This window comes from Onthophagus taurus, chromosome 1 (assembly GCF_036711975.1).
Source record: "Onthophagus taurus isolate NC chromosome 1, IU_Otau_3.0, whole genome shotgun sequence".
Taxonomy (NCBI): domain Eukaryota; kingdom Metazoa; phylum Arthropoda; class Insecta; order Coleoptera; family Scarabaeidae; genus Onthophagus; species Onthophagus taurus.
Window position 1 is genome coordinate 42021529 of NC_091966.1, and position 22635 is coordinate 42044163.

At 32.9% G+C, this 22635-nt stretch overlaps 2 long non-coding RNA genes across 2 annotated transcripts in view; one reads left to right on the forward strand and one right to left on the reverse strand.

Moving 5' to 3' along the window:
- The window catches only part of LOC139432642 (uncharacterized), an 87185-nt gene extending 79415 nt beyond the window's left edge, over nucleotides 1-7770 (forward strand). Inside the window, exon 3 of the long non-coding RNA XR_011642388.1 lies at nucleotides 6931-7770. This is a non-coding gene — a long non-coding RNA (uncharacterized lncRNA). The remainder of the gene's footprint in view (nucleotides 1-6930) is intronic.
- Nucleotides 1-22635, reverse strand: part of LOC111419020 (uncharacterized) — a 191864-nt gene that overhangs the window by 55802 nt on the left and 113427 nt on the right. The window contains exons 3-4 of the long non-coding RNA XR_011642387.1: nucleotides 20964-21061; nucleotides 6911-6979 (exon numbers count right to left, since the gene is read on the reverse strand). This is a non-coding gene — a long non-coding RNA (uncharacterized lncRNA). The remainder of the gene's footprint in view (nucleotides 1-6910; nucleotides 6980-20963; nucleotides 21062-22635) is intronic.

The window sequence follows — 22635 nt, forward strand, 5'->3', positions numbered from 1 at the left end:
TAAAACACGATTACATCAAAAATGTTGTATATACATCAAGATTGAGGTTTAGGTTGTAGCCCCTCGGTCACAAACCACCTTGAAACGCTATGACGAAATAACCTATGAGAGAAACAAATTATGTATCGTATAACGAAATTACATCTTAAACTCTGCCATCCAAAATTTTTTTGTGATACCATAAACCAAATGATTTACGAGTATCATTAAAGTGTTGTACGTTTATCTTACGTTCTAGAATATAAAATATATCATTAAACCGAGACGTTGTAATCAGTACCGCTTTGACACAAAGTTCGTTAAGATGAAAGAATATTTAACATTGTGCGTGATGAAACTATCCGTTCTCATATTCATGGTGTTTCGTTGGAATTTAATTTATTTTCTTAGTGTTCAAGGTTGCATTACGTTAACAAAGACATAGCAAGGTCGATTGTGGACCTAAAACACGATTACATCAAAAATTTTGTATATACATCAAGATTGAGGTTTAGGTTGTAGCCCCTCGGTCACAAACGACCTTGAAACGCTATGACGAAATAACCTATGAGAGAAACAAATTATGTATCGTATAACGAAATTACATCTTAAACTCTGCTATCCAAAATTTTTTTTGTTATACCATTAACCAAATGATTTACGAGTATCATTAAAGTGTTGTACGTTTATCTTACGTTCTAGAATATAAAATATATCATTAAGCCGAGACGTTGTAATCAGTACCGCTTTGACACAAAGTTCGTTAAGATGAAAAAATATTTAACATTGTGAGTGATGAAAATTTTCGTTCTCAAATTCATGGTCTTTCGTTGGAATTTAATTTATTTTCTTAGTGTTCAAGGTTGCATTACGTTAACAAAGACATAGCAAGGTCGATTGTGGACCTAAAACACGATTACATCAAAAATGTTGTATATACATCAAGATTGAGGTTTAGGTTGTAGCCCCTCGGTCACAAACGACCTTGAAACGCTATGACGAAATAACCTATGAGAGAAACAAATTATGTATCGTATAACGAAATTACATCTTAAACTCTGCTATCCAAAATTTTTTTTGTTATACCATTAACCAAATGATTTACGAGTATCATTAAAGTGTTGTACGTTTATCTTACGTTCTAGTATATAAAATATATCATTAAGCCGAGACGTTGTAATCAGTACTGCTTTGACACAAAGTTCGTTAAGATGAAAGAATATTTAACATTGTGCGTGATGAAACTTTCCGCTCTCATATTCATGGTGTTTCGTTGGAATTTAATTTATTTTCTTAGTGTTCAAGGTTGCATTACGTTAACAAAGACATAGCAAGGTCGATTGTGGACCTAAAACACGATTACATCAAAAATTTTGTGTATACATCAAGATTGAGGTTTAGGTTGTAGCCCCTCGGTCACAAACGATCTTGAAACGCTATGACGAAATAACCTATGAGAGAAACAAATTATGCATCGTATAACGAAATTACATCTTAAACTCTGCTATCCAAAATTTTTTTGTGATACCATAAACCAAATGATTTACGAGTATCATTAAAGTGTTGTACGTTTATCTTACGTTCTAGAATATAAAATATATCATTAAGCCGAGACGTTGTAATCAGTACCGCTTTGACACAAAGTTCGTTAAGATGAAAAAATATTTAACATTGTGCGTGATGAAAATTTTCGTTCTCAAATTCATGGTGTTTCGTTGGAATTTAATTTATTTTCTTAGTGTTCAAGGTTGCATTACGTTAACAAAGACATAGCAAGGTCGATTGTGGACCTAAAACACGATTACATCAAAAATGTTGTATATACATCAAGATTGAGGTTTAGGTTGTAGCCCCTCGGTCACAAACGACCTTGAAACGCTATGACGAAATAACCTATGAGAGAAACAAATTATGTATCGTATAACGAAATTACATCTTAAACTCTGCTATCCAAAATTTTTTTGTTATACCATAAACCAAATGATTTACGAGTATCATTAAAGTGTTGTACGTTTATCTTACGTTCTAGAATATAAAATATATCATTAAGCCGAGACGTTGTAATCAGTACCGCTTTGACACAAAGTTCGTTAAGATGAAAAAATATTTAACATTGTGCGTGATGAAAATTTCCGTTCTCATATTCATGGTGTTTCGTTGGAATTTAATTTATTTTCTTAGTATTCAAGGTTGCATTACGTTAACAAAGACATAGCAAGGTCGATTGTGGACCTAAAACACGATTACATCAAAAATGTTGTATATACATCAAGATTGAGGTTTAGGTTGTAGCCCCTCGGTCACAAACCACCTTGAAACGCTATGACGAAATAACCTATGAGAGAAACAAATTATGTATCGTATAACGAAATTACATCTTAAACTCTGCCATCCAAAATTTTTTTGTGATACCATAAACCAAATGATTTACGAGTATCATTAAAGTGTTGTACGTTTATCTTACGTTCTAGAATATAAAATATATCATTAAACCGAGACGTTGTAATCAGTACCGCTTTGACACAAAGTTCGTTAAGATGAAAGAATATTTAACATTGTGCGTGATGAAACTATCCGTTCTCATATTCATGGTGTTTCGTTGGAATTTAATTTATTTTCTTAGTGTTCAAGGTTGCATTACGTTAACAAAGACATAGCAAGGTCGATTGTGGACCTAAAACACGATTACATCAAAAATTTTGTATATACATCAAGATTGAGGTTTAGGTTGTAGCCCCTCGGTCACAAACGACCTTGAAACGCTATGACGAAATAACCTATGAGAGAAACAAATTATGTATCGTATAACGAAATTACATCTTAAACTCTGCTATCCAAAATTTTTTTTGTTATACCATTAACCAAATGATTTACGAGTATCATTAAAGTGTTGTACGTTTATCTTACGTTCTAGAATATAAAATATATCATTAAGCCGAGACGTTGTAATCAGTACCGCTTTGACACAAAGTTCGTTAAGATGAAAAAATATTTAACATTGTGAGTGATGAAAATTTTCGTTCTCAAATTCATGGTCTTTCGTTGGAATTTAATTTATTTTCTTAGTGTTCAAGGTTGCATTACGTTAACAAAGACATAGCAAGGTCGATTGTGGACCTAAAACACGATTACATCAAAAATGTTGTATATACATCAAGATTGAGGTTTAGGTTGTAGCCCCTCGGTCACAAACGACCTTGAAACGCTATGACGAAATAACCTATGAGAGAAACAAATTATGTATCGTATAACGAAATTACATCTTAAACTCTGCTATCCAAAATTTTTTTTGTTATACCATTAACCAAATGATTTACGAGTATCATTAAAGTGTTGTACGTTTATCTTACGTTCTAGTATATAAAATATATCATTAAGCCGAGACGTTGTAATCAGTACTGCTTTGACACAAAGTTCGTTAAGATGAAAGAATATTTAACATTGTGCGTGATGAAACTTTCCGCTCTCATATTCATGGTGTTTCGTTGGAATTTAATTTATTTTCTTAGTGTTCAAGGTTGCATTACGTTAACAAAGACATAGCAAGGTCGATTGTGGACCTAAAACACGATTACATCAAAAATTTTGTATATACATCAAGATTGAGGTTTAGGTTGTAGCCCCTCGGTCACAAACGACCTTGAAACGCTATGACGAAATAACCTATGAGAGAAACAAATTATGTATCGTATAACGAAATTACATCTTAAACTCTGCTATCCAAAATTTTTTTGTGATACCATAAACCAAATGATTTACGAGTATCATTAAAGTGTTGTACGTTTATCTTACGTTCTAGAATATAAAATATATCATTAAGCCGAGACGTTGTAATCAGTACCGCTTTGACACAAAGTTCGTTAAGATGAAAGAATATTTAACATTGTGCGTGATGAAAATTTTCGTTCTCAAATTCATGGTGTTTCGTTGGAATTTAATTTATTTTCTTAGTGTTCAAGGTTGCATTACGTTAACAAAGACATAGCAAGGTCGATTGTGGACCTAAAACACGATTACATCAAAAATTTTGTATATACATCAAGATTGAGGTTTAGGTTGTAGCCCCTCGGTCACAAACGACCTTGAAACGCTATGACGAAATAACCTATCATAGAAACAAATTATGTATCGTATAACGAAATTACATCTTAAACTCTGCTATCCAAAATTTTTTTTGTTATACCATAAACCAAATGATTTACGAGTATCATTAAAGTGTTGTACGTTTATCTTACGTTCTAGAATATAAAATATATCATTAAGCCGAGACGTTGTAATCAGTACCGCTTTGACACAAAGTTCGTTAAGATGAAAGAATATTTAACATTGTGCGTGATGAAACTTTCCGTTCTCATATTCATGGTGTTTCGTTGAAATTTAATTTATTTTCTTAGTGTTCAAGGTTGCATTACGTTAACAAAGACATAGCAAGGTCGATTGTGGACCTAAAACACGATTACATCAAAAATTTTGTATATACATCAAGATTGAGGTTTAGGTTGTAGCCCCTCGGTCACAAACGACCTTGAAACGCTATGACGAAATAACCTATGAGAGAAACAAATTATGTATCGTATAACGAAATTACATCTTAAACTCTGCTATCCAAAATTTTTTTTGTTATACCATTAACCAAATGATTTACGAGTATCATTAAAGTGTTGTACGTTTATCTTACGTTCTAGAATGTAAAATATATCATTAAGCCGAGACGTTGTAATCAGTACCGCTTTGACACAAAGTTCGTTAAGATGAAAAAATATTTAACATTGTGCGTGATGAAAATTTTCGTTCTCATATTCATGGTGTTTCGTTGGAATTTAATTTATTTTCTTAGTGTTCAAGGTTGCATTACGTTAACAAAGACATAGCAAGGTCGATTGTGGACCTAAAACACGATTACATCAAAAATTTTGTATATACATCAAGATTGAGGTTTAGGTTGTAGCCCCTCGGTCACAAACGACCTTGAAACGCTATGACGAAATAACCTATGAGAGAAACAAATTATGTATCGTATAACGAAATTACATCTTAAACTCTGCTATCCAAAATTTTTTTGTGATACCATAAACCAAATGATTTACGAGTATCATTAAAGTGTTGTACGTTTATCTTACGTTCTAGAATATAAAATATATCATTAAGCCGAGACGTTGTAATCAGTACCGCTTTGACACAAAGTTCGTTAAGATGAAAGAATATTTAACATTGTGCGTGATGAAAATTTCCGTTCTCATATTCATGGTGTTTCGTTGGAATTTAATTTATTTTCTTAGTGTTCAAGGTTGCAAAATTGTACAAAATTGCAGCCGAGGCGCTAGATACTAAATCGATAGAAAACGAGATACTAACGTAAAAATTTTTACAAATCTTTGAAGATTTAACTCCGCATGGACATCTTTTGTGGTAGATGTTACAAGATGGTCAAGATGATTATTTTAAGTAAATTTGTGACAATAATAGGATAATTGGATAGCAGAGTTTAAGATGTAATTTCGTTATACGATACATAATTTGTTTCTCTCATAGGTTATTTCGTCATAGCTTTTCAAGGTCGTTTGTGACCGAGGGGCTACCTTCGTCTCTCCTCTTGCTTGTTCTCGCTTGTTTTCGCCGACGTTCTTCCTTGTATGTGTGTGTTTCGCTTTCACTTGGTGTCGACGACATTAAACTTTTTTAAAACTTGAACTAATTTTTATTTGATAGAAAAAATTTTTCGAATTTTGTTGTACTTTTACTGGTTTATTTATATTTTTGTTGTCTAACTAGTTTCGGCAAAAAGCCATCATCAGAGACAAAAGTCAATGAATTTTACAAGAAATTAACATCGAAAACATAAAGCGGTCAACAAATTAATATTATTATTGTCACAAATTTACTTAAAATAATCATCTTGACCATCTTGTAACATCTACCACAAAAGATGTCCATGCGGAGTTAAATCTTTAAAGATTGACATTAATAATTTTAATTTGTTCACCGTTTTATGTTTTCGATGTTAATTTCTTGTAAAATTCATTGACTTTTGTCTCTGATGATGGCTTTTTGCCGAAACTAGTTAGACAACAAAAATATAAATAAACCAGTAAAAGTACAACAAAATTCGAAAAATTTGAAAAATTAGTTCAAGTTTTAAAAAAGTTTAATGTCGTCGACACCAAGTGAAAGCGAAACACACACATACAAGGAAGAACGTCGGCGAAAACAAGCGAGAACAAGCAAGAGGAGAGACGAAGGTTCCTTCAATGAAAGTGAACGTCCGGGAGGCGCGTTTAGGTAATGAGTTAGAGAAGGAAATGAGCGAGACGACGGAGCTCGAGGCGTCGCGACGCCTTATTAAAGCTGGGCGTCGCGACGCAGACGCCGGAGACGCCTGATTGGTGATTAGTACGCCGGAGAGAGTGTGTTCCACGGCCAACCCTGACCTACCATCACGAAACTCACTCGTTCTCCACTCTCGCCTTTCAATTAATGGACCTACTTTTACCCCAAAATTGTGTCAGTAAAACCTATTCGATTATATCACCTTTTTTTTAAGTTTCATTAACCCCATAAATATTTATGGATAATTCAATCAGATTCAACATTAACAGAAATAAATAAATTCATGAATACATATATAATAAATATAAAATAATTATTATAAAACGTCAATTATATCAATAATTAATGACCTATAACAATTTCGAATTTATGTTGGAGTATTGTGACAGAACTTTAATAGGTAATAATTTCATTAGTTAGTGTTAAAATTGATTCTATACGGAGCCCAATTTATTATTATTGCGAGATAATAAAGTGTTCAAAAAATATAATCAATTTAAATCAACAGGTTGTTTAATACCACCTCATCTTGCAACAACACATTAAAGCGAATAAAAATGATTTTTTAATAATAATAATAATAATAAAAGAAATCAAAACTTACCACTTCTTTCTTCGTTGCAGGAATTCATCGTCGTGGAAACAGGAAAATCAAATCACTCATCGCCGGGAACTTAAATAAAAAGAGGAAGAAATTAAAAAAAAATTGATTCAAAATTCAAAATTGTATTAAACAAAAAAAAATTTCATTTTTTTTTTAAGTTAATACGAAACAAAAACTTTTCTGGAAGGATCACGGAACATGGATGGCAAGGATAGTAGCAGTAGGCGAATGCCTTCGTATCCCGGCTTCTCCTAAGACAGACGTCGGTCGTCGCGACGCCCCTACAAATCGCAACCTCCACCCAACACTCCATCTTTATCGCACCCCCGATATTAGAGATGGAAAGAAATTGTAACTGGGGGTTGCGAAAACGGAACATCGTCCCCGGTTGAAAATGCACGACGCGCATGGCCAATATGGCGTCGGGACGCTCATTTAGGCCACTGTTTCTGTGTGTCGCCGTACTCGGGGGGTAATTAGGGGGTACTTCTTTTAATTGGTTCAGTAGGCGATGACGGCGCGCCGGAAGAGCGCGTTCAGACGACTCCGCGATCTTTCCTCTTTGTAAATTCGCGAAAAAAATTATTTCCGGGGTGGTTGATAAAGTGTCGGTTGATGGATTCTTTTTTATTTCATTTTTCTTTTTCAAATTGATTCGATAGTGGTAGGTAGACTGGCGGTCATGTTGGGTATGGGGGTGATTTTCGATGTGTAACCCTCCCCCGATGTAATAATAGTACGTTGTACGGACACATCGATTTTATTTCCTATAACCGGGGGAATGGCTGAGGAAAATGGCGACTGACGACGCACTACATATTGTATGAGTTTTGTTGAGAGTGATTTTTAATGTTTTTAAACTTTAAAAAATAAATACTTTTTTCATCCTCGCTTATATTTAGACACATAATATAAGGACAAATAACTAAACTTTGTTATTAGAGTAAGTAATCCTTATATGTTTGAAAATTACTTGTGATTTCCCATACAAGTAACCTAACAAAACTTCTGGGTACAACGAAGAACAAGAATAGAAGGCATTATTATATCTACGAAAAAGATTAAAGACTTTTAATCTCAAAATTACTATTGATAAACTAATTTTGCCATATTTACGTTAACAATGACATAGCAAGGTCGATTGTGGACCTAAAACACGATTAAATCAAAAATTTTGTGTATACAACAAGATTGAGGTTTAGGTTGTAGCCCCTCGGTCACAAACGACCTTGAAAAGCTATGACGAAATAACCTATGAGAGAAACAAATTATGTATCGTATAACGAAATTACATCTTAAACTCTGCTATCCAAATTTTTTTTTTGTGACACCATAAACCAAATGATTTACGAGTATCATTAAAGTGTTGTACGTTTATCTTACGTTCTAGTATATAAAATATATCATTAAGCCGAGACGTTGTAATCAGTACCGCTTTGACACAAAGTTCGTTAAGATGAAAAAATGTTTAATATTGTGCGTGATGAAAATTTTCGTTCTCATATTCATGGTGTTTCGTTGGAATTTAATTTATTTTCTTAGTGTTCAAGGTTGCATTACGTTAACAAAGACATGGCAAGGTCGATTGTGGACTTGAAACACGATTGCATCAAAAATTTTGTGTATACATCAAGATTGAGGTTTAGGTTGTAGCCCCTCGATCATAAACGACCTTGAAAAACTATGACGAAATAACCTATGAGAGAAACAAATTATGTATCGTATAACGAAATTACATCTTAAACTCTGCTATCCAAAATTTTTTTGTTATATCATAAACCAAATGATTTACGAGTATCATTAAAGTGTTGTACGTTTATCTTACGTTCTAGAATATAAAATATATCATTAAGCCGTTGTAATCAGTACCGCTTTGACACAAAGTTCGTTAAGATGAAAAAATATTTAACATTGTGCGTAATGAAAATTTCCGTTCTCAAATTCATGGTGTTTCATTGGAATTTAATTTATTTTCTTAGTATTCAAGGTAGCAAAATTGCAGCCGAGACGCTAGATACTAAATCGATAGAAAACTCATCAATTTTCAAAGATGTTGGTATTTTGTCCGAAATATTCTGCAGTACAAAGCTGGTTAACATTACAAGATTTTTGACATTATGCTCAACAGTGTTCTATTATAAACGGTGTTTCTTTGTAGTTTCATTCAATTACTTCTTGTGCAAGAATATAAAATTGTCGGTATCACTGTATTAAGTCAAGGTCGCTTACGGCCGAGGCGCTAGATACTAAATCGATACAAAACTCATCGATTTTCAAATATGTTTGTATTTTATCTAACATATTCTAATATAAATGATGTATCATTAGAGTGAAATACATTATTAGCCGAGGTCGCTTGCGGCCGAGGCGTTGTATTCGGTACCGTATTCGGTACCGTATTCGGTTTCGTTAGAGTTTAATTTATTTTCTTAGTGTCCAAGGATGTAAAATTACAGATGTGATTAAATTTAGCCGAGGTCGCTTGCGGCCGAGGTGCTAGATTCTAAATTGATACAAAACTTATCAATTTTCAAATATGTTGATATTTTGTCCGACATATTCTGTGATAGCGTTGCAATTGGTGCCATTTCAGTACAAAACTGGTTAATATTACAAAATTTTTGACATTATCCTTAACAGTGTTCTATTATACACGATATTTCCTTATAATTTAATTCAATTACTTCTTGTGCAATAATATAAAATTGTCGGTATCACTGTATTAAGTCAAGGTCACTTGTGGCCGAGGCGCTAGATACTAAATCGATACAAAACCCATCGATTTTCAAATATGTTTGCATTTTATCTAACATATACTAATATAAATGATGTATCATTAGAGTGAAATATATCATTAAGCCGAGGTCGCTTTCGGGCGAGGCTTTACATACTAAATCGGGACAAAACTCATCAATTTTCAAAGATGTTTGTATTTTGCCCGATATATTCTGCTATGACGTTGCAATTGGTTGCCACTTCACTACAAATCTGATTAATATTGATAGACTTTTGACATTATGTTTAACAGTGTTCTATTATACACGATATTTCCTTATAGTTTCATTCAATTACTTCTTGTGCAATAATATAAAATTGTCGGTATCACTGTATTAAGTCAAGGTCGCTTGCGGCCGAGGCGCTAGATACTAAAACGATACAAAATTCATCAATTTTCAAAGATGTTTGTATTTTGTCATATTTTTCCATGACGTTGCAGTTAGTGCCATTTCGGCATATAGTTGGTTAATATTGCAAGATTTTGACATTATGTTTAAGTGTTCTATTATATACTATGTTTCCTTGTAGTTTCATTCAATTACTTCTTATGCAAGAATACAAAATTGTTGGTATCGCCGTATTTAGCCGTGGTCGCTTGTGGCCGAAACGCTAGATACTAAATCGATACAAAACTGATGTTTGTATTTTATCTGACATATTTTAATATTATTAGAGTGTTCTTGTAAGTTATAGGACACGAAATATATCATTAAGGCCCACTTTTACCACCTCTTGATTAATTTATCCGATAGATAAATACCGCTGTAACCATGGTAATTATCCCTTAGTTAGTTTATCAAGAGGATGGTAAAAGCGAACCTAATTCGAGAACTGCTGCTAATCTTCCAGGCATGGAATGAACTAAGTTAACTGTCTATTCTGACGAAATATTCTGTCATTCAGCTTTTAAATCATTTCTATTTTTAATATATAATTTTCTTTATGGGGTTGAAGCCTGGTGACTGAGATGGTGGGAATAACTCTACAATGCTTGGGATCGTTATTATGCTGAAATATATCCATTATGAACCCTAATTTAATTTAGTGACTGATTTTTTAAATTTTTTTAATATACGTGACGGACTCCATAATTGTCTCAATAAACATTAAAATTCTTACTTCACCCCCAGATACAAAGAAACCCCCGCCATGTTTCAATGCAGTTTACAAATTTTTGTTGTTCATTTTTTATTCTCCATACTTTTTTGTGTCATAACAACCAAAAATGTTGAATTTACTTGCATTCTAAAATACTTAAATATACAGGGTGTGTCAAATATCTGGAATATAGCCAACAATTTCGCCAAATGTGATTTTAAAGAAAAATGGTTCAAATACAAGTTTCTCTATTAATCATGGCGCATTTTTTTGGCGATATTTGCTTGTTTGTATTATTTTTTGTTTCGTTGCTAAGGCAACCAACGTTGTTATTTTAAATGGGATGCAAATGTTTTTTTTTGGTTACTTTGATAGAGGATAAATCCCTCTATGCGATAAACATATCAAATCATATGGTTTTATAAGAAAAAAACCGAGAAAAATTGCGTTTTCTGAAGATATTATCAACAAATTACAATCAAAGTAGGCACCGAAATAACGCCGTTGACAGCTTTAAATGTTAAAAAAATGACAGTTTCAATAATTATGAATAATTAATAATGTATGGGTACACACATTTAATGTAGTTTCATCATTGGTAGCTGTCTTTGGCCGTTCACTTTTGGAAGATTTTTAACACTTCCGGTATTAACGAATTTTTTTAATATTTTGGATAAATATTATTGAACAATCTTCACTTTGAGTGCGTTTTGTACCACCGTACCCAACATCATTAATATTTGGATTCTTTGTTCGCTTAATTGCGCCATATTTAAATTTAAAATAACAATGTTGGTTGCCATAGCAACGAAACAAAAAACAATATAAATTAATAAACATACAATTAATAAAAAATTTTATTTGGAACATTTTTCTTTAAAACCAGAAATGGTGAAGTAATTGGCTATATTCCAGATTAATTCGGTTAATTTCGCTCGATTAATTTAGCAAAATCTATTCTTTATTTCATTACAAAAGTAAAACTATTTCGGGATTTACGGTTTATAGATTTTGATGTCGCAACCGATTTGGCTATTTCAACTAAAGTAGTTGTCGGATAATCGGTGATCGATTTTAAAATTGACCACTTATCTCTAAGGCAGCTATTATAACTATAACCGTATGTAAACTTCGTTGAGTTATAAATATAATTATATTTTTAAATTATAAATAGCATACGTTTTATAAATATGAAAGCATTCATCATGATTGGTATTAATTAAACTAGAACTAACATTAGCACTATTATTACTAGAACTAACACCGAACCTAGAACTAGAAAGTTTCGCGTTTAGCCGTTCGTGGTCTGAAGACGCACGGCTAAACCCGAAACTTTCTAGTTATAGGTCTAATATTAGTTCTAGTAACAGTGCAAGTGTCAGCCGTCTTTAAAGACGTGCGGCTAAACGCAAATGATTCTAGTTGTAGTGTTAGTTCTACATAGTGACAGTGCTAGTGTAAAACTAGAACTAACACTAGACCTAGCACTAGAAAGTTTCGGTTTAGCCGTGCGTCTTCAGACGCACGGCTAAACCCAAACGTTTCTAGTTCTAGGTCTAGTGTTAGTTCTAGTTTTAATTGTTATTCAGCGCTAGACCAAGAACTAGAATCACTTGGATTTAGCCGTCTTAAGAGACGTGCGATTAAACCCAAATGATTCTAGTTCTAGGTATAGTGTTAGTAACAGTGTTAGTGTAAAGCTAGAACTAACACTATACCTAGAACTAGAATCATTCGGGTTTAGCCGTCTTTAGAGACGTGCGGCTAAACCCAAATGATTCTAGTTCTAGGTATAGTGTTAGTTCTACATAGTAACAGTGCTAGTGTAAAACTAAAACTAACACTAGACACTAGTCTTTAGACGCACGGCTAAACCCAAACGTTTCTAATTCTAGGTCTAGTGTTAGTTCTAGTTTAAATTGTTATTCAGCGCTAGATTGTTGTATATTGCTATTGAACGATAAATAGAACTAACACTAGATCTAGATCGTCTTTTGAAAAAATATAATTGAAATAAAACTATGTGTATTTATAGATGGATGGTTTTTTAATTTTCAACTCTACCGGTTTCGATCGTTACATTCAATTATCCTCAGGACCAAACGTCATTAAACATATTTTTAAAAACATATTTGTTTGTTATTTAAGCTATTATCTTCTAAATCTTGATTACTTAATTCTTCTTTTCTTTGTTACCTTGTTATTAATTCAATAATATTCAATAAGCTTTCTTTGCACCACTATACGCCATGTGTTTCTTTTCGTTTATTTTTGAGGTTTTGAGGTTTATGAGGTTTATTAATTAATCATCCATCTATAAATACACATAGTTTTATTTCAATTATATTAAAATTGAGATGGAAAGAAATAACCAAATAAATATTTTTGAAAAAATGTTTAACTTTCTTAACAACCTTCATTAGAAACAAATTCGAAACTACACTTAATTTTTTCAAAAAACGACTTAACCCGAAAGGTTCTAGTTCTACTAGGTCTTGTGTTAGTTCTAGTAATAGTGTTAGTTTTAGTTTAAAATACGTTTTTTAGTTTAAAATATGTTTCGTTACAAAATTTGTAGCAGCTTGGCTACAAACGATTTCGGCGATCTGATCTCTATAGTAGAATAGTAGTTAATTAGCCTGGGATTTAGCATCCAATATTACCTCTCTAGATATTTTTTTCCATAATTGCCTTCGCAAATGATCTTGCTAGAATTTTCAAAAATTCTGTTCCTCATTTTGTCTTGCATGTTTAAATCTCTCATACATCACAAATTAATTATAAAAATATACTAACTTCATAATCTAGCATCATCTCATAGGTGCTCTTCTACAATCCACAACGGTTAATTAATTCCGAGTTTTTAACATAACATGTATGTAATTTTTTCCTCTCTATGTACTAAATTACTTATTTTTAACATTAATATTTACACAACTTTACCTTGAGAGATTAATACAATAATATATCGTAATAATAAAATAAAATGTAAAATCTCAAAATCATATTATAATCGACGTCCAAAAAAAAACCTCCGGAATTCGTGCTTCTTTACTCTCCCGGATTTTTCGCAATATACATATTTCCCTAAGAAGAGAGAATTTTTCGCAGAATCGGCATTTTTTCTTGGTTCCCTTTCGAGTACGTACGAAATTCCGGTCGAATGTAACCGCGTCGCGGCGACACACGTCTTCGTCCTCGTCCTCGTCGTCTACGTCGTGCATCGTACGTGGGCATACGAGCTCTACCAGTATATTGTATGGACGCGAATCGATAAATGTAAATTAGATCCCCCTTTTCGTGTGGGGGACGACGACGGGGCTCCTTCTTCCTTCTCCTACAAGCGCCCCTTTACCCCGCTATCTGTCAAAAAACCTATCGAACAATCGATTGGCAGCGGGCCGCCGCGTTTCAGCTAGATTAAAATGGCTTGCCCTCTTCGATATATAGTTTCGTTTTATGCGAAATACGACAAACAAAAATTTGATATAATTTAATTTATGAATGTAGTTTTGTATTTTTAACGGTTAGAGAAAAAGTTTTTAGGTTCATAAATCAACGGCGGAGAAAGGGTTAACCCCGACCGGAACAGGAACCGTATTCAAATTAGAACTTTGCATACACCTTTGTGAGTCGAATAATAATAATACAAAAAAAAAGAGGAGAACCTCGTCTAGCGACAGTTGTACTGCAGAGTTTTCGCTTTCATTAGACCCCCTATTCAGAGCAGATCTATCTTCCGCCCTTTCGAAGGGGTCACAATGGGTTCTTCTACCTGAACCACATCATCGAGAACCTTCGAAGGGGTTAGTGCATCTCCTTCGACGCGTATGCAAAGGAGAGAGCGAAAGGAGTCAGCAGGTAGTTTTTTGTGTGATCGCGACATCTGCATATGACGACGTAGACAGAGAAAAAGGGTTGCTCAAAAGGAGGTTTTCGGAGAGAGTAGTTGTAGTAGTAGCATGGGAACTTGAGATGTGTTCCTTTTCGGGGTGGAGAGACAGGTAACGATGGGGTCGCCGAGGAGGGAGAGGTGATAAATTATCGCGCCGGGGAAAGAGTAGTAGAGGGCTGATTTGAATATAATTCAGAAACTGTCAAAAGACCCCCCTATTCGGCCGCCACATGATACAACCGACCCTCTCCGCCGTATATGTAGATTCCGTTATTGTCTGTGTCCCGAGCGCACAGATTTTGCGAACTCGTCTCGGAGGAATTGAGTTTCGATGGAGTATGAATTGGATGCAATTTTTTCGCGGTTGTGAATCGACGAAATGTTGTACTTCCGTTTAGCATAAAGCGAAAATCTGTTAAAAAAAAAATTAATGTATCAATTTCCTTCTTAAAATAAATCGTGACAATAAACAATACCTCAAAGCCAACGCACGCAATCATAGTGACAAAAAGGAAATAGGTTCTTCCTGTTGTATATATATCGCAGGTAAATGGTTGTTATCTTAATCCATATAGAAAGCATATTTATACATGGATACGTTATGTTGATGATGTCTTTTGCATCTGGGAAGGCAACGAAAGCGAATTTCAATCATTTTTATAATACCTAAATAGTTTGCATAATAAGCTTCAATTCACTACTGAAATAGAAAAAGACAAGAAACTGAACTTTTTAGACCTCTGTATTGCAAATCAAAACGACAAGAACATCGCCACCACCATTCCTTTTGATTCTGCCCACACTATGACACATAAAATGGCTAATTTCAGGTTTTTGGTTCATAGAGCGTTGGAATACCCTTTGTCAAACGATGATCGTATATACGAAATTAACTATATTTATAAGCTTGCTCAGCAAAACAACTTTCCAATCAAAATCATCAATAAATATATCCATAATATACAAGCAAAAAATGCTATCCATCGATCTATTCCCTTCACTCCTATAATCTTCCAAATTAAGTATATATTTTCGAAATACAATGTATCTCTGGCTTTTTCCAACAATAATATCTTGCTGAATCTACTCTCAAATCATAAAAATAACGATAAAAGTAGTATTTGGAAGTTAAACCACTTATACTACGATGATTATTTATTTATTAAAGTGTCTACCGGTTTCGGCACATTGCCGTCTTCAGGCGACTTGTCAAGTTCTCTACAATATCGAAAAACGAGAGTAGAGAACTTGACAAGTCTCCTGAAGACGGCAATGTGCCGAAACCGGTAAAGACACTTTAATAAATAATCATCGTAGTATAAGTGGTTTAACTTCCAAATACTATAATGATGTATACTGATGATATGGATACTTCTACAATTAATATTTTTAAAAACAATAAAAATATTATGGAAAAATCTGGAATTTACTCAGTTAGTTGTAATAACTGCAATGGCATATATATATATATATAGGCCAAAGAGGGCGAAAATTAGGGACACGGTTACATGGACATAAATCCAAACCTCAGTCAAACATATATAAACATAAGTTGGAAACGGGACACCAAATTAATTATAAGGATGCCAAATTGATACATGCATGTCAAAAGGGCTTTAAAATGGATCTACTGGAGATGTATGAAATAATGAAACATAATAAAGAAAAAAATTATAACCTTCTAAATGATCAACGAGAGAGCTATAATAGACCATTGTTCTCATATATTAAATAATTAAATAGGTTTTATTTTTTAACATTTGTTTTGCCTTATTGGTTTATCGTGTTTCACTTTAATTCTGTATCCGTTTGTTTTGTTATTTTTATTCACTGCTATTCATCTTGAACACTGAAACCGGTGCCGAAAAAATAAATTGATTAAAGCAAGTAAGAAGTTTTAATTTTTAATATTATCACAACAAAATTTTATAACACCCAACTTGCAACATGGATTCATATATGAATTATCAAGATACTATCTAGCGATGAGATACTCCAGGTTCATTGTGTGATGATTATAAGGAATGATATCTTATGTAGATAACAAAAATTCCACAATGATGTATATTTATTAGAGATTATGTACAACAATTGTTTCGCTTTATTAGGTACAACTAAAGTGATAATAAAATTAGCAGGTGTTATAAAAATTAAGGAATAATTATCTCTTACCGTCAAATCAACGAGAAATGATTAAAGGATCGTAACAGTTGTGTATCACGTGGAAAAAGATTGAGAAACGAAAAGTAACAAAAATGAATAATCAATCTAATAAAGCGAAACAATTGTTGTACATAATCTCTAATAAATATACATCATTGTGGAATTTTTGTTATCTACATAAGATATCATTCCTTATAAGATACTATCTGCCTAGGCAAATAGTTTTATTCCATTTATTTCAGAGTAAATTCTACTTTCCTATGCAAATAAATAGCATATGGCTAAAATATTTTCAGGCAAATGAGGTGTACTTGTTTCAAAAATAAGATGATGTGCAATAGTAGATGCAATTCCAGCAACAATTGTCAAAACAAGTACATTTTTTGTATTTAGTATTTAAGTCTTCAAGAAATAAATCGTTTATGTGTTTTATTTCTATTAAACTTAATAAAAGTATATGAAACTGATATGCATTTTTTTGAAAATGATACGCAAATAATTTGACTCGTTTGACACTCATTAGTAACTTTAATTTAAGAAAATTAGGTTGATACCGATAGGAACTACTTTATTTAATTCTGAACAAGTACCTACTCTATATTGCATTGTGTCGAAAACATGTATCATTACATAAACTAAAATTAGAACTAACAGTAGCACTATCACGGCAACTAACACTAGACCTAGAACTAGAAACTTTCTACAGGGTAATTCAAATTCAACCCCCACCATTGGGATCTCAGAAACCATAAGAGATACAGAGATGCTCATCATTTTTCAACTAAGTTTTTGGATCTAGCCGTTTTAGTTTTTAAAATATAGCCGAAAAACAAAAAAATGTCTTTTTCGTTTTTTGCCTATAACTTCATTATTTTTCGTTTTTTTGTGAATCTGAAAAAAACATTCTTGACGGTACTTTTTATGAAAAATGTCATGATTAGAAAAAATAAACCTGATGATAGTTTCACGAAAACCAAACGTCGGAGAAAATTTTTAGTTGTGTCATGACATTTTTCAAAAAAAGTTACCATAAGAATGTTTTTTCAGATTCATGGAGTTTTGGGAGGGCGTATAATTCAGGAACAGTAGGGTTCATATGTATAAAAGATAATATTGACTATGAAAATGCGGAATTAATACATAATTGTGATAAGGGATACAGAATGGATTTATTATAATTGATGGAAATTAATAAAATAACTTCGATAGTAATTATGATATATTAAATTACCAACTATTTGTATAATAGTAAATTTCTATAAATTTAAATTCAAACCATACATATAAGAAATATATTTCGAAGTCTCGTTTTGTATGTTTGTTATTGGTTTAAAATTTGTGAACTTGTTATTTAAACAGATGTTTTCTTCGGGCCATTTCCTTCTCTTTCAACTTGTCACTTTATATAGATTTTAACTCTTGTTGTTTGTGCGTTTGATGTGTCATTTAATTTTAATTATAAATAGTAAATATTTCATTCATGTAGTGTAAAAATTTTGCAAATGTTTCAAATATTGATTTTCCTGTTTTAATAGTGATTTTGACAGTAAGTTTATTTGTTTGTAATATCCTACAATTGTTATGTAATGGGATTTTATATGATTTTCTTTTTTAATTAGATTAGGCTGAGGATGAGCTTAATGGTTCGAAACTATCCTGCATAAATTAAAAATTTTAGCAAATAAGTTTTTATTTTCTTTTTTATATACTTCCGAACTTGCAACATGGATCCATTTAATTCAGAAACTTTCTAGTTCTAGTTTTAATTGTTATTCAGCGCTAGACCAAGAACTAGAATCATTCGGGTTTAGCCGTCTTAAGAGACGTACGGCTAAACCCAAATGTTTCTAGTTCTAGATCTAATATTAGTTTTAGTGACAGTGCAAGTGTAAAACTAGAACTAAGACTATACCTAGAACTAGAATCATTTGGGTTTAGCCGCACGTCTCTAAAGACGGCTAAACCCAAATGATTATAGTTCTAGGTATAGTGTTAGTTCTACATAGTAGCAGTGCTAGTGTAAAACTAGAATTAACACTAGACCTACAACTAGAACAATAATTGTTATTCAGTGCTAGACCAAGAACTAGAATCATTCGGGTTTAGCCGTCTTAAGAGACGTACGGGAAAACCCAAATGTTGCTAGTTCTAGATTTAATATTAGTACTAGTGACAGTGCAATTGTAAAACTAGAACTAACACTATACCTAGAACTAGAATCATTCGGGTTTAGCCGTCTTTAGAGACGTGCGGCTAAACCCGAATGATTCTAGTTCTAGGTATGGTGTTAGTTCTACATAGTAGCAGTGCTAGTGTAAAACTAGAACTAGCACTATATCTAGAACTAGAATCATTCGGGTTTAGCCGTCTTAAGAGACGTACGGCTAAACCCAAATGTTTCTAGTTTTAGATCTAATATTAGTTTTAGTGACAGTGCAAGTGTAAAACTAGAACTAACACTATACCTAGAACTAGAACAATAATTATTATTCAGTGCTAGACCAAGAACTAGAATCATTCAGGTTTAGCCGTCTTAAGAGACGTACGGCTAAACCCAAATGTTTCTAGTTTTAGATCTAATATTAGTTTTAGTGACAGTGCAAGTGTAAAACTAGAACTAACACTATACCTAGAACTAGAACAATAATTATTATTCAGTGCTAGACCAAGAACTAGAATCATTCAGGTTTAGCCGCCTTAAGAGACGTACGGGTAAACCCAAATGTTTCTAGATCTAATATTAGTTTTAGTGACAGTGCAGGTGTAAAACTAGAACTAACACTATACCTAGAACTAGAATCATTCGAGTTTAGCCGTCTTTAGAGACGTGCGGCTAAACCCAAATGATTCTAGTTCTAGATATAGTGTTAGTTGTACATAGTAACAGTGCTAGCCGTGCGTCATTAGACCCGAAACTTTCTATTTCTAGGTCTAGTGTTAGTTCTAGTTTTAATTGTTATTCAGCGCTAGATTGTGCGCAAATAGCATATAGCTAAAATATTTTCAGACAAATGAAGTGTACTTGTTTCAAAACTAAGATGATGTGCAATAATAGATGCAATTCCAGCAACAATTGTTAAAACAAGTAAATTTTTGTATTTAGTATTTAAGTCTTCAAGAAATAAATCGTTTATTTGTATTTTTATTAAACTTAATAATAGTATATGAAACTGTTATGCATCTTTTTGAAAATGATACACAAATAATTTCACTCGTTTGAACTACTTTATTTTATTCTGCACAAGTATATTCTGCATTTGCCTAAAACAAGCTTATACAGATACTATTTGTCTTATCCAATAGTATTTGCTTAGACATTTAATGACAAAACTATAACGAATTGCTTAGGCAGACAGTATTTGACTAAGAAATATATTTATAAGGTTCACGCATGTAATGATATAAATAAAATGTATTTAATAAAATATTTTTTTTTCTTTGGTCTTATTTAAATCCTTTTTGTTCCTAAAAATTTTTTTAAAGTTACTCAGCTGTCCATGTTGTGACGAGAAAATAACTTTGTTCGAAGGACAGCTCGGCAATTTACACAGCCGTCAGTGAGTGCGTCCACAACAGATGCATACAAATTGCTCTTAATCGCTCATAAGGCAGTAATTTATTCATTACATCCTCTGGATGAGATCGGATCGGCCCTTTCTCTGCCCACATTTTCGCTATTAGATCGATATCGGTTACTCTACCGACAATTTAAAAAGAAAAAAATTTCATGTAAGTAGTTACACGACGACTATTATGTAAACGTCGAGAAACGTTACAAGTATCGATGTTAATATCGTAATTAGCAAGACGTTATCTACCATAAGTAGCGTATTAACGTTTTTAGTTCTGTATCTTTTACAAACATCTAAAATAAACTTGGTAAAATTTATATCGTTGACTTCATTCGAAAGCAATTTCGTAATTCACCCTTCTTTTCTCTGATGAACCGGAAATGATACCTCTCGACATATCCAATCGGACTGTCCTGATGTCAATCCCTTACCTGATCCGATGTTACGCGGATTTTATCGGTTAAAATTGAAACAAAAAAAGCACTACTTAACATAAGTAAGTAAGTAGATAAACTTAATATTAAAAAAAATATATATAAATACACACCAATAATAAATTTATATCTTGAGCTTTTTTCTGCGTAAACAGCGCCCTCTAACGGAAAGTAGTGGAAAAATCAACCCCTCATCGAGCTTTCGTTCCTCCTGAAAAAAAAAATTAAACAGATTTCTAGTAAGTTCACCCTCTTTTACAAAGGAATAAAGTTTTGTGCGGCGCGCGCGTTAGGGGTTGCATAAATACAAGGTAAATGTATCTCCAAGTACACCAATAAAAAAATAATTTAATTAACTCGAGTAATTCAGCATTAAATTATTTTCGCCGGTCTGATTATGTAAAAAAAAGTACCGAAATTACCATATAAATTATCTCGCCGACGAATTTTTACAAGCGCCAATTAAAAATTACACTATTCTCGTCTGAATTAATCACAATTAAGTGGGGCCGCGTTTTTAACTTCGATTTATTGCCGACGTCTTTGCGGTTCGTGCTAATTAAAAAAAGAGCGACCCCGTTTTATTTTGTTCGCGTCCTTTTGGAAAACATGAAAGTATCGAATTACGTCGCTGTTAAAAATTCGAACGTTAATTAAAAATTTAAAAACATGGAAATCATGTAACAAAGTTTCAGGAGAGAGAGAGAGCAGGATTTGCACGGACGAGCTTTTAGGAAGAAACTATTCATCAACAACAAATTGCCAACATAGTTGTCTGTCTATCAATTTTGTTCTTAGATCGTAGTTATTTTTGCAATGAAAAATGTGTCATATATATTTTGTGTTTGAAACTTTTTCTATGGTTGACTGGTTAATGATTCTGATGAGAGTATTAGCTGGATACCATAGGTTCACTCCACACATGGCTAGTATGTCTTGGGAGAAGTGCGGCTAAACCAGCATGTTTCTAGTTCTAGGTCTAATATTAGTTCTAGTGACAACAGTAGGTGGCGCTAACAACTAGTTTCAAACTAGTGAAACTAGTTTGATATCACTATGTTGCATATTTTTATTGCACTAAAACTAGAACTAACACTAGACCTAGAACTAGAAACATTCGGGTTTAGCCGTGCGTCTGAAGACGCACGGCTAAACCCGAAACATTCTAGTTCTAGCTCTAGTGTTAGTTCCAGCTTAACACTAGCACTATCACTAGAACTAACACAAGACCTAGAACTAGAATCATTCGGGTTTAGCCGTCTTGAGAGACATGCGGCTAAACCCGAATGTATCTAGTTCTAGGTCTAATGTTAGTTCTAGTGACAGTGGTAGGTAGCGCTAGTTAGTATAAGATATCACTATGTTGCATATTTTTATTGCAAGCTGCTAAAACTAGAACTAACACTACACCTAGAACTAAACCCGACAGTTTCTAGTTCTAGGTCTAGTGTTAGTTCTAGTTTTTACACTATCCGCACAAGAAGCTTTTACTGTTTTTTTTAATATCTACAGATTTCATTATAATGAATATTTTCCTTTAAAACAACAGGCGAATCCATCTAGGTCACTACCGTGGTTTAACAAAAGGCTACATTCTATGAAGGAAAAACTGGATATACTTGATACAACTGCTAAAGCATCAAAAATAACTGAATCATATATATGATATCTATAAAAAGTATAGAACGGAATACAGATATGAATTAATGAAAACTAAACAAAAGTATAATGCAAACTACATTATGAATGCCAGAAATAAACCTAAAGCGACCTGGCAGATAATCA